This window comes from Triticum aestivum, chromosome 7B (assembly GCF_018294505.1).
Source record: "Triticum aestivum cultivar Chinese Spring chromosome 7B, IWGSC CS RefSeq v2.1, whole genome shotgun sequence".
NCBI classification, from domain to species: Eukaryota; Viridiplantae; Streptophyta; class Magnoliopsida; order Poales; family Poaceae; genus Triticum; species Triticum aestivum.
In genome coordinates, this window is record NC_057813.1 from 626,925,688 (window position 1) to 626,941,151 (window position 15,464).

The following is a 15,464-nucleotide window of genomic DNA, read 5'->3' on the forward strand; positions in this document are numbered from 1 at the left end:
AGAGTTGTTATGGGAAATAGTATGTGGTTACTGAAGGTAGTTCGGAGTCCCGGATGTGATCTCGGACATCATGAGGAGTTCCGGAATGGTCCGGCGGTGAAGATCGATATATTAGACGAAGGGTATTGGAGTCCGGAAGTGTTCCGGGGGTACCAGGCTATGGCCAGCATGACCGAAAGGTGTTTTGGGAGCCCCGACAAGTGTTGGAGGGCCTCATGGGCCAAAGGGGAAGGGGCAAACCAGCCCACTAAGGGGTGGTGCGCCCCCACACCCTTTCCCACGTTATTTGGGGAGGTGAGGCGCCTCCACCTGGCTTGGGAGGCAATCCTCCACCTGCTTGGCTTGGGGGGCAGGTCTCCCTAGGATTTTCCCTAGGGAGATCCAATCTGCTTGGCCGCCGCCCCCTAGGGGGAACCCTAGGGTGCCTCCCCCTCTCCCCTTGCCCCTATATATAGTGGAGGGATGGGAGGGCAGCTGTACCCTTCCCTGGCGCAACCCCTCCCTCCTCCAACACCTCCTCCTCCTCCGTAGTGCTTGGCGAAGCCCTGCAGGAGAACCACAAGCTCCACCACCACGCCGTCGTGCTGCCGGAGCTCTCCCTCAACTTCTCCTCTCCCCTTGCTGGATCAAGAAGGAGGAGATGTCCCCGGGTTGTACGTGTGTTGAACACGAAGGCGTCGTCCGTTCGGCGCTAGATCGGATCTTCCGCGATTTGAATCGCCGCGAGTACAACTCCATCAACTGTGTTCTTGTAACGCTTCCGCTTAGTGATCTTCAAGGGTATGAAGATGCACTCCCTCTCTCTCTCTCTCTCTCTCTCTCTTGTTGCTATAATCTCCATAGATTGATCTTGGTGATGCGTAGAAAATTTTGAATTTCTGCTACGTTCCCCAACAGTGGCATCATGAGCTAGGTCTTTTGTGTAGATTCTATGCACGAGTAGAACACAAATTGTTGTGGGCGTTGATTTTGTTCAATATGCTTACAGTTACTAGTCCTATCTTGTTTCGACGGTATTGTGGGATGAAGCGGCCCGGACCGACCTTACACGTACACTTACGTGAGACATGTTCCACCAACTGACATGCACTTGTTGCATAAAGGTGGCTAGCGGGTGCCAGTCTCTCCCACTTTACTCGAATCGGATTCGATGAAAAGGGTCCTTATGAAGGGTAAATAGCAATTGGCATATCATGTTGTGGTTTTGGCGTAGGTAAGAAACGTTCTTGCTAGAAACCTATAGCAGCCACGTAAAAACTTGCAACAACAATTATAGGACGTCTAACTTGTTTTTGCAGCATATGCCGTGTGATGTGATATGGCCAAAAAGGATGTGATGAATGAAATATATGTGATGTATGAGATTGATCATATTCTTGTAATAGGAATCACGACTTGCATGTCGATGAGTATGACAACCGGCAGGAGCCATAGGAGTTGTCTTTATTTATTGTATGACCTGCGTGTCACTGAATAACGCCATGTAATTACTTTACTTCGTTGCTAAACCGTTAGCCATAGTAGTAGAAGTAATAGTTGGCGAGACAACTTCATGGAGACACGATGATGGAGATCATGATGATGGAGATCATGGTATCATGCCGGTGACGATGATGATCATGGAGCCCCGAAGATGGAGATCAAAAGGAGCAAAATGATATTGGCCATATCATGTCACTATTTGATTGCATGTGATGTTTATCGTGTTTATGCATCTTGTTTGCTTAGAACGACGGTAGTAAATAAGATGATCCCTCATAATAATTTCAAGAAAGTGTTCCCCCTAACTGTGCACCGTTGCGAAAGATCGTTGCTTCGAAGCACCACGTGATGATCGGGTGTGATAGATTCTAACATTCACATACAACGGGTGTAAGCCAGATTTACACACGCGAACCACTTAGGTTGACTTGACGAGTCTAGCATGTACAGACATGGCCTCGGAACACAAGAGACCGAAAGGTCGAACATGAGTCGTATAGTAGATACGATCAACATGGAGATGTTCACCGATGATGACTAGTCCGTCTCACGTGATGATCGGACACGGCCTAGTTGAATCGGATCATGTATCACTTAGATGACTAGAGGGATGTCTATCCGAGTGGGAGTTCATCAAATGTGTGATTAGATGAACTTAATTATCATGAACATAGTCAAAAAGGTCTTTACAAATTATGTCGTAAGCTCGCGCTTTAGTTCTACTGTTTAGATATGTTCCTAGAGAAAATATAGTTGAAAGTTGATAGTAGCAATTATGCGGACTGGGTCCGTAAACTGAGGGTTGTCCTCATTGCTGCGTAGAAGGCTTATGTCCTTAATGCACCGCTCAGTGTGCTGAACCTCGAACATCATTTGTGGATGTTGCGAACATCTGACATACACGTTTTGGTGACTACATGATAGTTTAGTAATGTTAAACGGTTTAGAATTGTGGGACCTAAGACGTTTTTGAAACGTCGCAGAACATATGAGATGTTCCAAGGGCTGAAATTGGGATTTCAGGCTCGTGCCCACGTTAAGAGGTATAAGACCTCCGACGATTTTCTTAGCCTACAAACTAAGGGAGAAAAGCTCAATCGTTGAGCATGTGCTCAGATTGTCTGGGTACTACAATCACTTGAATCGAGTGGGAGTTAATCTTCCAGATGAGATAGTGATGTTTCTCCAAAGTCATTGCCACCAAGCTACTAGAGCTTCGTGATGAACTATAACATATCAGGGATAGATATGATGATCCTTGAGCTATTCGCGATGTTTTGACACCGCGAAAGTAGAAATCAAGAAGGAGCATCAATTGTTGATGGTTAGTGAAACCACTAGTTTCAAGAAGGGCAAGGGCAAGAAGGGATACTTCATGAAACGGCAAATCAGCTGTTGCTCTAGTGAAGAAACCCAAGGTTGAACCCAAACCCGAGACTAAGTGCTTCTGTAATAAGGGGAACGGTCACTGGAGCAGAATTACCCTAGATACTTGGTAGATAAGAAGGCAGGCAGGGTCGATAGAAGTATATTGGATATACATTATATTAATGTGTACTCTACTAGTACTCCTAGTAGTACCATGGTAATAGATACCGGTTCGGTTGCTAAGTGTTAGTAACTCGAAATAAAAGGCTACGGAATAAACGGAGACTAGCTAAAGGCGAGGTGACGATATGTGTTGGAAGTATTTCCAAGGTTGATGTGATCAAACATCGCACGCTCCCTCTACCATCGGGATCGGTGTTAAACCTAAATAATTGTTATTTGGTGTTTGCGTTGAGCATAGACATGATTGGATTATGTCTATCGCAATAGGTTATTCATTTAAGGAGAATAATGGTTACTCTGTTTATTTGAATAATACCTTCAATGGTCTTGCACCTAAAATGAATGGTTTATTGAATCTCGATCGTAGTGATACACATGTTCATGCCAAAAGATATAAGATAGTAATGATAGTACCACCTACTTGTGGCACTGCCATTTGAGTCATATTGGTATAAAACGCATGAAGAAGCTCCATGTTGATGGATCTTTGGACTCACTCGTTTTTGAAAAGTTTGAGACATGCGAACCATGTCTATTGGTATGTACGCATGAAGAAACTCCATGCAGATGGGTCGTTTGGACTCACTTGGTTTTGAATCACTTGAGACATGCAAATCATACCACATGGGCAAGATGAATGAAAGGCCTCGTTTTCAGTGAGATGGAACAAGAAAGCAACTTGTTGGAAGTAATACATTTGATGTGTGCAATCCAATGAGTGCTGAGGCACGCAGTGAATATCGTTATGTTCTTACTTCACAGATGATTTGAGTAGATGCTAAGTATATTTACTTGATGAAACACAAGTCTGAATTATTGAAAGGTTCAAGTAATTTCAGAGTGAAGTTGAAGATCGTCGTGACAAGAGGATAAAATGTCTATGATATGATCATAGAGATGAATATCTGAGTTATGAGTTTGGTACACAATTAAGACCTTGTGGAAATTGTTTCACAACTAATACTGCCTGGAACACCGTAGTGTGATGGTGTGTCCGAACATCATAACTCACCCTATTGTATATGGTGCATACCATGATGTCTCTTATTGAATTACCACTATCATTTATGGGTTAGGCATTAGAGACAACCACATTCACTTTAATAGGGCACCACGTAATTCCGTTGAGATGACACCGTATGAACTATGGTTTAGAGAAACCTAAGCTGTCGTTTCTTAAAAGTTTGGGGCTGCAACACTTATGTGGAAAAGTTTTAGCCTGATAAGCTTGAACCTAAAGCGGATAAATACATCTTCATAGGACACCCAAAAAAGTTGGGTATACCTCCTAATTCAGATCCGGAAGCAAAAGTGATTGTTTATGGAAACGGGTCCTTTCTCGAGGAAATGTTTCTCTTGAAAGAATTGAGTGGGAGGATGGTGGAGACTTGATGAGGTTATTGAACCGTCACTTCAACTAGTGTGTAGCAGGGCACAAGAAGTTGTTCCTATGGCGCCTACACCAATTGAAGTGGTAGCTGATGATAGTGATCATGAAACTTTAGATCAAGTCACTACCAAACCTCATAGGTCGACAAGGATGCGTACTACTTCAGAGTGGTACGTAATCCTGTCTTAGAGGTCATGTTGCTAGACAACAATGAACCTACGAGCTATGGAGAAGCGATGGTGGCCCCGGATTCCGACGAATGGCTCGAGGCCATAAAATCCGAGAGAGGATCCATGTATGAAAACAAAGTATAGACTTTGGAAGAACTACTTGATGGTCGTAAGGCTGTTGGGTACAGATGGATTTTAAAAGGAAGACGGACAATGATGGTAAGTATCACCATTAAGAAAGCTCGACTTGTTGTTAAGATGTTTTCCGACAAGTTCAAGGAGTTGACTACGATGAGACTTTCTCATTCGTAGCGATGCTAAGAGTCTATTGGAATTATATTAGCAGTAACTGCATTATTTATGAAATCTTGCAGATAGGATGTCAAAAACATTGTTTCCTCGACAATTTTCTTGAGGAAAGGTTGTATGTGATACAACCAGAAGGTTTTGACAATCCTGAAAGATGCTAACAAGTATGCAAAGCTCCAGCAATCCTTCTAAGGACTGGAATAAGCATCTCGGAGTTGGAATATACTCTTTGATGAGATGATCAAAGATTTTGGGTTTATACAAAGTTTATGAGAAACTTGTATTTCCAAAGAAGTGAGTGGGAGCACTATAGAATTTCTGATGAGTATATGTTGTTGACATATTGTTGATCAGAAATGATGTAGAGTTTCTAGAAAGCATATAGGGTTATTTAAAAAGTGTTTTTCAATGGAAAACCTAGATTAAGCTGCTTGAACATTAAGCATCAAGATCTATAAGGATAGATCAAGATCGCTTGATAGTACTTTCAAACGAACACATACCGTGACAGGATTTTGAAGGAGTTCAAAATAGATCGGCAAAGAAGGAGTTCTTGGCTGTGTTATGAGGTGTGAGTTTTGAGTAAGACTCAAGACCTGACCACGGCAGAAGAGAGAGAAAGGACGAAGGTCGTCCCCTATGCTTTAGACGTAGGCTCTACAGTATGCTATGCTGTGTACCGCACCTGAAGTGTGCCTTGCCATGAGTCAATCAAGGGGTACAAGAGTGATCCAGGAATGGATCACATGACAACGGTCAAACTTATCCTGAGTAACTAGTTGAGTAAAGGAATTTTCTCGATTATGGAGGTGGTAAAAGAGTTCGTCGTAAAGGGTTATGCCGATGCAAACTTTGACACTAATCTGGATGACTCTACGTAGTAATCCGGATTCGTATAGTAGAGCAGTTATTTGGAATAGTTCCAAATAGCGTGTGGTAACTGCATCTAGAAGATGACATAGAGATTTGTAAAGCACACACGGATCTGAAAGGTTCAGACCCATTGACTAATAACCTCTCTCACAAGCGAGATATGATCAAACCCCATGGGTGTTGGATTCATTATAATCACATAGTGATGTGAACTAGATTATTGACTCTAGTGCAAGTGGGAGACTGTTGGAAATATGCCCTAGAGGCAATAATAAAATGGTTATTATTATATTTCCTTGTTCATGATAATTGTCTATTGTTCATGCTATAATTGTATTAATTGGAAACCGTAATACATGTGTGAATACATAGACCACAACATGTCCCTAGTGAGCCTCTAGTTGACTAGCTCGTTGATCAATAGATGGTTATGGTTTCCTGACCATGGACATTGGATGTCATTGATAACGGGATCACATCATTAGGAGAATGATGTGATGGACAAGACCCAATCCTAAGCATAGCACAAGATCGTGTAGTTCGTTTGCTAAAGCTTTTCTAATGTCAAGTATCATTTCCTTAGACCAGGAGATTGTGCAACTCCCGGATACAGTAGGAATTCTTTGGGTGTACCAAACATCACAACGTAACTGGGTGGCTATAAAGGTGCACTACAGGTATCTCCGAAAGTGTCTGTTGGGATGGCATGAATCGAGACTGGGATTTGTCACTCCGTATGATGGAGAGGTATCTCTGGGCCCACTCGGTAATGCATCATCATAATGAGCTCAATGTGACTAAGTAGTTAGTCACGGGATCATGCATTACGGAACGATTAAAGTGACTTGCCAGTAACGAGATTGAGTGAGGTATTGGGATACCGACGATCGAATCTCGGGCAAGTAACATACCGATAGACAAAGGGAATTGTATACGGGATTGACCGAATCCTCGACATCGTGGTTCATCCGATGAGATCATCGTGGGACATGTGGGAGCCAATATGGGTATCCAGATCCCGCTATGGTTATTGGCCGGAGAGGTGTCTCGGTCACGTCTGCATGGTTCCCGAACCCGTAGGGTCTACACACTTAAGGTTCGGTGATGCTAGAGTTGTTATGGGAAATAGTATGTGGTTACTGAAGGTAGTTCGGAGTCCCGGATGTGATCCCGGACATCATGAGGAGTTTCGGAATGGTCCGGCGGTGAAGATCGATATATTGGACGAAGGGTATTGGAGTCCGTAAGTGTTCCGGGGGTACCAGGCTATGGCCAGCATGACCGAAAGGTGTTTCGGGACCCCCGACAAGTGTTGGAGGGCCTCATGGGCCAAAGGGGAAGGGGCAAACCATCCCACTAAGGGGTGGTGCGCCGCCACACCCTTTCCCACGTTATTTGGGGAGGTGGGGCACCTCCACCTGGCTTGGGAGGCAATCCTCCACCTTCTTGGCTTGGGGGTCAAGTCTCCCTAGGATTTTCCCTAGGGAGATCCAATCTGCTTGGCAGCCGCCCCCTAGGGGAAACCCTAGGGCGCCTCCCCCTCTCCCCTTGCCCCTATATATAGTGGAGGGATGGGAGGGCAGCTGTACCCTTCCCTGGCACAGCCCCTCCCTCCTCCAACACCTCCTCCTCCTCCTCCGTAGTGCTTGGCGAAGCCCTGTAGGAGAACCACGAGCTCCACCACCACGCCGTCGTGCTGCCGGAGCTCTCCCTCAACTTCTCCTCTCCCCTTGCTAGAATCAAGAAGGAGGAGACGTCCCTGGGATGTACGTGTGTTGAACGCGGAGGCGCCGTCCATTCGGCGCTAGATCGGATCTTCCGCTATTTGAATCGCCGCGAGTACGACTCCATCAACCGTGTTCTTGTAACGCTTCCGCTTAGTGATCTTCAAGGGTATGAAGATGCACTCCCTCTCTCTCTCTCGTTGCTAGAATCTCCATAGATTGATCTTGGTGATGCATAGAAAATTTTGAATTTCTGCTACGTTCCCCAACACTTTTTATTCATAACATAACCCTTAGGAACAACAGGTAATACATAATCATTGGGGGAACGTTCATCATCACTATCATCAATAGCATCTTCAATATTTTCACTCCCCCTAACTCTAGCAAGTTGTTCATCAAGAAATTCACCTAATGGCAAAGTGGTATCACGCACAGAAGTAGTTTCATCATGCATAGCAGAAGTGGCATCATCAATAACATGTGACATATAAGAATTCATAGCAGTAGCAGGTTCAGGTGTCACAAGCTTACTAATAACGGAAGGAGAATCTAGTGCAGATCTAGATGGCAGTTCCTTACCTCCCCTCGTAGTTGAGGGATAGATCTTGGTCTTAGCGTCTTTCAAGTTCTTCATAATGATCAACAGATATAAATCCCAAGTGACCCAGAGAATAGAGTAATGCTCCCCGGCAACGGCGCCAGAAATTAGTCTTGATAACCCACAAGTGTAGGGGATCGCAACAACTTTCGAGGGTGAAGTACAACCCAAATTTATTGATTCGACACAAGGGGAGACAAAGAATATTCTTGAGTATTAGCAGTTGAGTTGTCAATTCAACCACACCTGGATAACTTAGTATCTGCAGCAAAGTGTTTAGTAGCAAAAGTGGTATGATAATAATAGTGACGGTAGCAACAGTAAAGATAAATGTTTTTGGGTTTTTGTAGTAGTTGTAACAGTAGCAACGGAAAAGTAAATAAGCGAAGAACAATATGTGAAAAGCTCGTAGGCAATGGATCAGTGATGGATAATTATGCCGGATGCGATTCCTCATGCAATAGTTATAACATAGGGTGATATAGAACTAGCTCCAATTCATCAATGTAATGTAGGCATGTATTCCATAAATAGTCATACGTGCTTATGGAAAAGAACTTGCATGACATCTTTTGTCCTACCCTCCCGTGTTCAGCGGGGTCCTTACGGAAACTAAGGGATATTAAGGCCTCCTTTTAATAGAGAACCGGACCAAAGCATTAACACATAGTGAATACATGAACTCCTCAAACTACGGTCATCACCGAGAAGTATCCTGATTATTGTCACTTCGGGGTTGTCGGATCATAACACATAATAGGTGACTATAGACTTGCAATATAGGATCAAGAACACACATATTCATGAAAACATAATAGGTCCAGATCTGAAATCATGGCACTCGGGCCCTAGTGGCAAGCATTAAGCATAGCAAAGTCATAGCAACATCAATCTCAGAACATAGTGGATACTAGGGATCAAACCCTAACAAAACTAACTTGATTACATGGTAAATCTCATCCAACCCATCACCATCCAGCAAGCCTACGATGGAATTACTCACGCATGGCGGTGAGCATCATGAAATTGGTGATGGAGGATGGTTGATGATGACGACAGCGACGAATCCCCCTCTCCGGAGCCCCGAACGGACTCCAGATCAGCCCTCCCGAGAGAGATTAGGGCTTGGCGGCGGCTCCGTGTCGTGAAACGCGATGAAACTTTCTCCTTGATTTTTTTCTCCCCGAGATGGTATATATGGAGTTGGAGTTGAGGTCGGAGGAGGTCCGGGGGGCCCACGAGATAGGAGGGCGCGCCCTAGGGGGCGCCCCCCTGTCTCGTGGACAGCCCGTGGGCCCCCTGGCCTTGATTCTTTCGCCAAAAATTCTTATTAAATCTGAAAAGTGCCTCCGTGGATTTCTAGGACATTCCGAGAACTTTTCTTTTCTACACATAAAACAACATCATGGCAGTTCTGCTGAAAACATCGTCAGTCCGGGTTAGTTTCATTCAAATCATGCAAGTTAGAGTCCAAAACAAGGCAAAAGTGTTTGGAAAAGTAGATACGTTGGAGACGTATCACACATATGCTATAAATAATAGTTAAAACCATGCAAGTTTTCATTATGATTTTAAAGTTAAATTGGGTTATATCAATCAAGTTTCATATGATAGTTATATTGTTGAATTTTCTCCCATTATTATCAATGAGAAGGATCTTACATATGTGGAGAGTAGTAACACTTTTATGCATGTGAACCATGAAAAGAATGTTTTAAGTGATATCCATATTGTTGAATATATTCATGATGCTACATAAAATTACTATGAGAGAGAAAGACATGGTTATAGATATTTCAACAATATTAAGTTTTCTCTCTTTTATGTTGAAGGTTCTGAAGTTGTACTTGTTTTGCCTTACTATGCTAGTTACTTTGTGCTCTAGTAAATTATTTGCTTGTAAGATTTCTATGCATAGGAAGTGGGAGAGGCTAAAATATGATTTATATATGCTCTTCGATGCTCCCTCGTGTGCTCCCTAAAATTGGAAAAGAAGTTAAAACAATTTAGTCGACCATATCGATCCTTTCACATGGTCACCAAAACTCACGCCTATAGCGACCTGTATTGAGGAAGCGTAGAGATGTAAGTCCTGATAGAGTAAAATGGGGAGTGGTGGTAGATGGAGGAGATAGGGCAGGGGCACCAGGTGGATCTGGGAGAAGAAAAGAGGATGGGGATTAGGGACTGTGTTGGGCCTTAATGTGAAATAACCAAACCCTAGGTCACAAAGGAAAAGAGGACGGGGTGGAGTGGGGGTTAGCTTGCGTTGTTATTCACATATAAGGTAGCATTTTGGTTGTCTAGAATTTAATACATGATAACCCACAAGTATACGGGATAGTTGTAGCCTCTTTCGATAAGTAAGAGTGTCGAACCCAATGAGGAGATAAAGGTAGAACAAATACTCTCTCAAGTCCTATCGGACACTGATACGACTCTACGCATGCTTGACGTTCGCTTTACCTAGAACAAGTATGAAACTAGAAGTACTTTGTAGGTATGATAGGATAGGTTTGCAAGATAATAAAGAACACGTAATTAAAAAGTAGGGGCTGTTTAGATAAAGATGCAAATAAAGTAAATATAACGAGTGTGGAAAAGTGGTGGTAGGAGTTGTGGAATTGTCCCTAAGCAATTGACTACTTTACTAGACCGATAGCAAGTTTTATGTGGGAGAGGCCACTGCTAGCATGTCATCCCTGACTTGGAATTCTATGCACTTATGAGTGGAACTATTAGCAAGCATCCGCAACTACTAACATTCATTAAGGTAAAACCCAACCATAGCATTAAGATATATTGGTCCCCCTTCAATCCCGTATGCATCAATTTCTATGCTAGGTTGAAGCTTCTGTCACTCTAGCCCTCCAATACATAGTCCTATCAACATACAACTAACCCTATGGTGTGATCCACGCGCGCGCTCATATGATGGGCACCAAAGGACAGCAACATAACCACAAGCAAATTAAATCAATCATAGCAATTCATCAACCACCAATAGGACAATGAAAATCTACTCAGAAATCATAGGATGGCAACACATGATTGGAAAATAGTATGAAGCATAAAACACCATGTTCAAGTAGAGGATATAGCGGGTTGCGGGAGAGTGGACCGCTGTAGATAAAGTGGGGAAGGTGATGGAGATGTTGGTGAAGATGACGGTGGTGTTGGTGAAGATCGCAGTGATGATGATGGCCCCCGGCGGCGTTCCGGCGCCACCGGAAGCCAGGGGGAGAGAGCCCCCCCTCTCCTTCTTCTTCTTCTTCTTTGACCTCCTCCCTAGATGGGAGAAGGGTTTCCCCTCTGGTCCTTGGCTCCCATGGCTTGGGAGGGGCGAGAGCCCCTCCAAGATTGGATCTATCTCTCTATTTCTGCGTTCTCTAATTCTGCCCTGGCACTGTTTCCTTTATATCTGGAGATCTGTAACTCCGATTGGACTGAAACCTTCGCCCAGATCGTTTTCCAAAAATTAGCTTTCTTGCGGCCAAAGAAGGGCATCAACCGCCTTACGGGTGGCCCACGAGATAGGGGGCGCGCCCCCCTGGAGGGGTGGCGTGGGCCACTCTCGTGGCCACCTCGGGCACCATTTCACGTTGATTCTTCCTCCCAAAAATCACAAATATTCCAAAAAAAATCTCCGTCCGTTTTTATCCCGTTTGGACTCCGTTTGATATTGGGTTTCTGCGAAACAAAAAACATGCAACAGATAGGAACTGGCACTGGGCACTGGATCAATATGTTAGTCCCAAAAAATAGTATAAAAAGTTGCCAAAAGTATATGAAAGTTGAATAATATTGGCATGGAACAATCAAAAATTACAGATATGACGGAGACGTATCAGCATCCCCAAGCTTAATTCCTGCTCGTCCTCGAGTAGGTAAATGATAAAAAAGATAATTTTTGATGTGGAATGCTACCTAGCATAATCTTGATCATATGTCTAATCATGGCATGAATATTAAGACACGAGTGATTCAAAGCAATAGTCTATCATTTGACATAAAAACAATAATATTTCGAGCGTACCAATAAAGCAATCATGTCTTTTCAAAACAACATGGCCAAAGAAAGTTATCCCTACAAAATCATATAGTCTGGCTGTTGCTCTATCTTCATCACACAAAGTATTTAATCATGCACAACTCCGATGACAAGCCAAGCAATTGTTTCATACTTTAGTAATCTCAAACTTTTTCAACTTTCACGCAATACATGAGCGTGAGCCATGGATATAGCACTATAGGTGGAATAGAAAATGATGGTGGGGGTTATGTGGAAAAGACAAAAAGGGAGAAAGTCTCACATCGACGCGGCTAATCAACGGGCTATGGAGATGCCCATCAATTGATGTCAATGCGAGGAGTAGGGATTGCCATGCAACGGATGCACTAAGAGCTATAAATGTATGAAAGCTCAACAAAAGAAACTAAGAGGGTGTGCATCCAACTTGCTTGTTCATGAAGACCTAGGGCATTTGAGGAAGCCCATCGTTGGAATATACAAGCCAAGTTCTATAATGAAAATTCCCACTAGTATATGAAAGTGACAACATAGGAGACAATCTAAATGAAGAACATGGTGCTACTTTGAAGCACAAGTGTGGAAAAAGGATAGTAACATTGCCCCTTCTCTCTTTTTCTCTCATTTTTTTATTATTTTCTTTTATTTTCTTTTTTTCGGTGGGCTTCTTTGGCCTCTTTTTTTATTTGGGCTTGTTTGGCCTCTTTTATTTTTCATAAAGTCCGGAGTCTCATCCCGACTTGTGGGGGAATCATAGTCTCCTTCATCCTTTCCTCACTGGGGCAATGCTCTAATAATGATGATCATCACACTTTTATTTACTTATAACCCAATATCTAGAACAAAGATGTGACTCTATATGAATGCCTCTGGCGGTGTACCGGGATGTGCAATGATCTAGCGTAGCAATGACATCAAAACATCATGCTAGCTATCTTACGATCATGCAAGGCAATATGACAATGAATGCTCAAGTCATGTATATGATAATGATGGAAGTTGCATGGCAATATATCTCAGAATGGCTATGGAAATGCCATGATAGGTAGGTATGGTGGCTGTTTTGAGGAAGATATAAGGAGGCTTATGTGTGACAGAGCGTATCATATCACGGGGTTTGGATGCACCGGCGAAGTTTGCACCAACTCTCGAGGTGAGAAAGGGCAATGCACGGTACCGAAGAGGCTAGCAATGATGGAGGGGTGAGAGTGCGTATAATCCATGGACTCAACATTAGTCATAAAGAACTCATATACTTATTGCAAAAATCTACAAGCCATTGAAAACAAAGTACTACGTGCATGATCCTAGGGGGATAGATTGGTAGGAAAAGACCATCGCTCGTCCCCGACCGCCACTCATAAGGAAGACAATCAATAAATAAAATTGTGCTCCAACTTCATCACAAAGTGGTTCACCATACGTGCATGCTACGGGAATCACAAACCTCAACACAAGTATTTCTACTAATCCACAACCACCCACTAGCATGACTCTAATATCACCACCTTTACATCGCAAAACTATTGCAAGGAATCAAACATATCATATTCAGCGATCTACAAGTTTATGTAGGATTTTATGACTAACCATGTGAATGACCAATTCCTGTCATCTCTCTAAATAGATATAAGTGAAGCAAGAGAGTTTAATTCTTTCTAAAAAAAGATATGCCCACGCTCTAACAAGTATAAGTGAAGCAAAAGAGCATTCTACAAATGGCGGTTTTCTATGTGAAGAGAAACAGGCAATCCAAACTTCAAATGATATAAGTGAAGCACATGAAGCATTCTATAAAGTCATACTCAAAAGATTTAAGTGAAGTGCAATGAGCATTATATAAATAAACCAAGGACTATCTCATACCAGCATGGTGCATAAAAGAAAAGTGAAAACTAAATGCAAAAGACGTTCCAAGACTTGCACATAATGCATAAACGAAACGAATACGAAAACATACCGATACTTGTTGAAGAATGAGGGGATGCCTTCTGGGGCATCCCAAATCTTAGACGCTTGAGTCTCCTTGAATATTTACTTGGGGTGCCTCGGGCATCCCCAAGCTAGAGCTCTTTCCTCTCTTCCTTTTCCTCATATCGAGACCTCCTCGTTTAGACACTTCATCCACACAAAACTTCAACAGAAAACTCGGTAAGATCCGTTAGTATAAGAAAGAAAATCACCACTCTAAGTAATGTTACAAACCAATTCATATTTTGTTTTTGCATTGTGTCTACTGTAATATAACTTTTCCATGGCTTAATCCACTAATATAAATTGATAGTTTCATCAAAACAAGCAAACTATGCATCAAAAACAGAATCTGTCAAAAACAGAACAGTCTGTAGCAATCTGAACATCTACCATACTTCTGGTACCCCAACAATTCTACCAAAATTAGGAAAAATAAAAAAGTTATATAGCAAGACAGTGCAAAAGAAATCAGAACCATTTGACGTTCCAGTTAAAAATGTAAAATCATGCACTACAGCCAAAGTTTCTGTCCTGCACCATACAAGCCAACAAGCATCGTAAACATCCTAAAGGCAAACCTTAGCACATTATTTTTATAATACAATAGAATTATACAAGGGGATAATTATTTTTGGTGAAAAGTTTCTGTAATCAAGATTCACAAAGTTTCCGTGAGCATGAACAAAGTTCAAGGAGCTCTCCCACTTCAACAATGCTTGTCTTTCTCACTTTGACTTTCCTTTTTGAAAAGTTTTTAGGTTCCCCTATTTATTTTTATTTATTTAAAACTATTTTTTAAAAGCACTCAACAGAAATAAATGACTCTCTAAAACTTCCGGGTTGTCTCCCTAGCAGCGCTTTCTTTAAAGCCATTAAGCTAGGCATTTAGTGCTCAAGTAATGGATCCACCCGGATCCCAAGGTATATCAAAGCCAATTTTAATGAACAATGATTTGTTATTTAGTAGTGAGCACAAAGTAACAAATATCAAGCAACAATGAGGTCTAACTCTCTTCCTATGCATCGGCATGTCATAAAAGAACAATTCATGCACACATAGTAAAGGCCAATGCATAGTATAAGCAGTTTCTTGCAATTTCATAGTATGGGAAACATAGAGAAGTGGAGAAATAGTTCCTCTCTCATAATAATTGCAAGTAGGATCAGCAAGCACATGCATATTACATTCATCAAAATCATCATGTGCAATGGTAAAAAGCAACCCATCAATATAATCCTTAATAAGCGCAAACTTCTTCGATATAGTGTAGTCGGGAGAATTCAAAAAGATAATAGGACTATCATGCGTGGGTGCAATAGAAACAATTTCATGTTTAACATAAGGAACTATAGCAAGTTC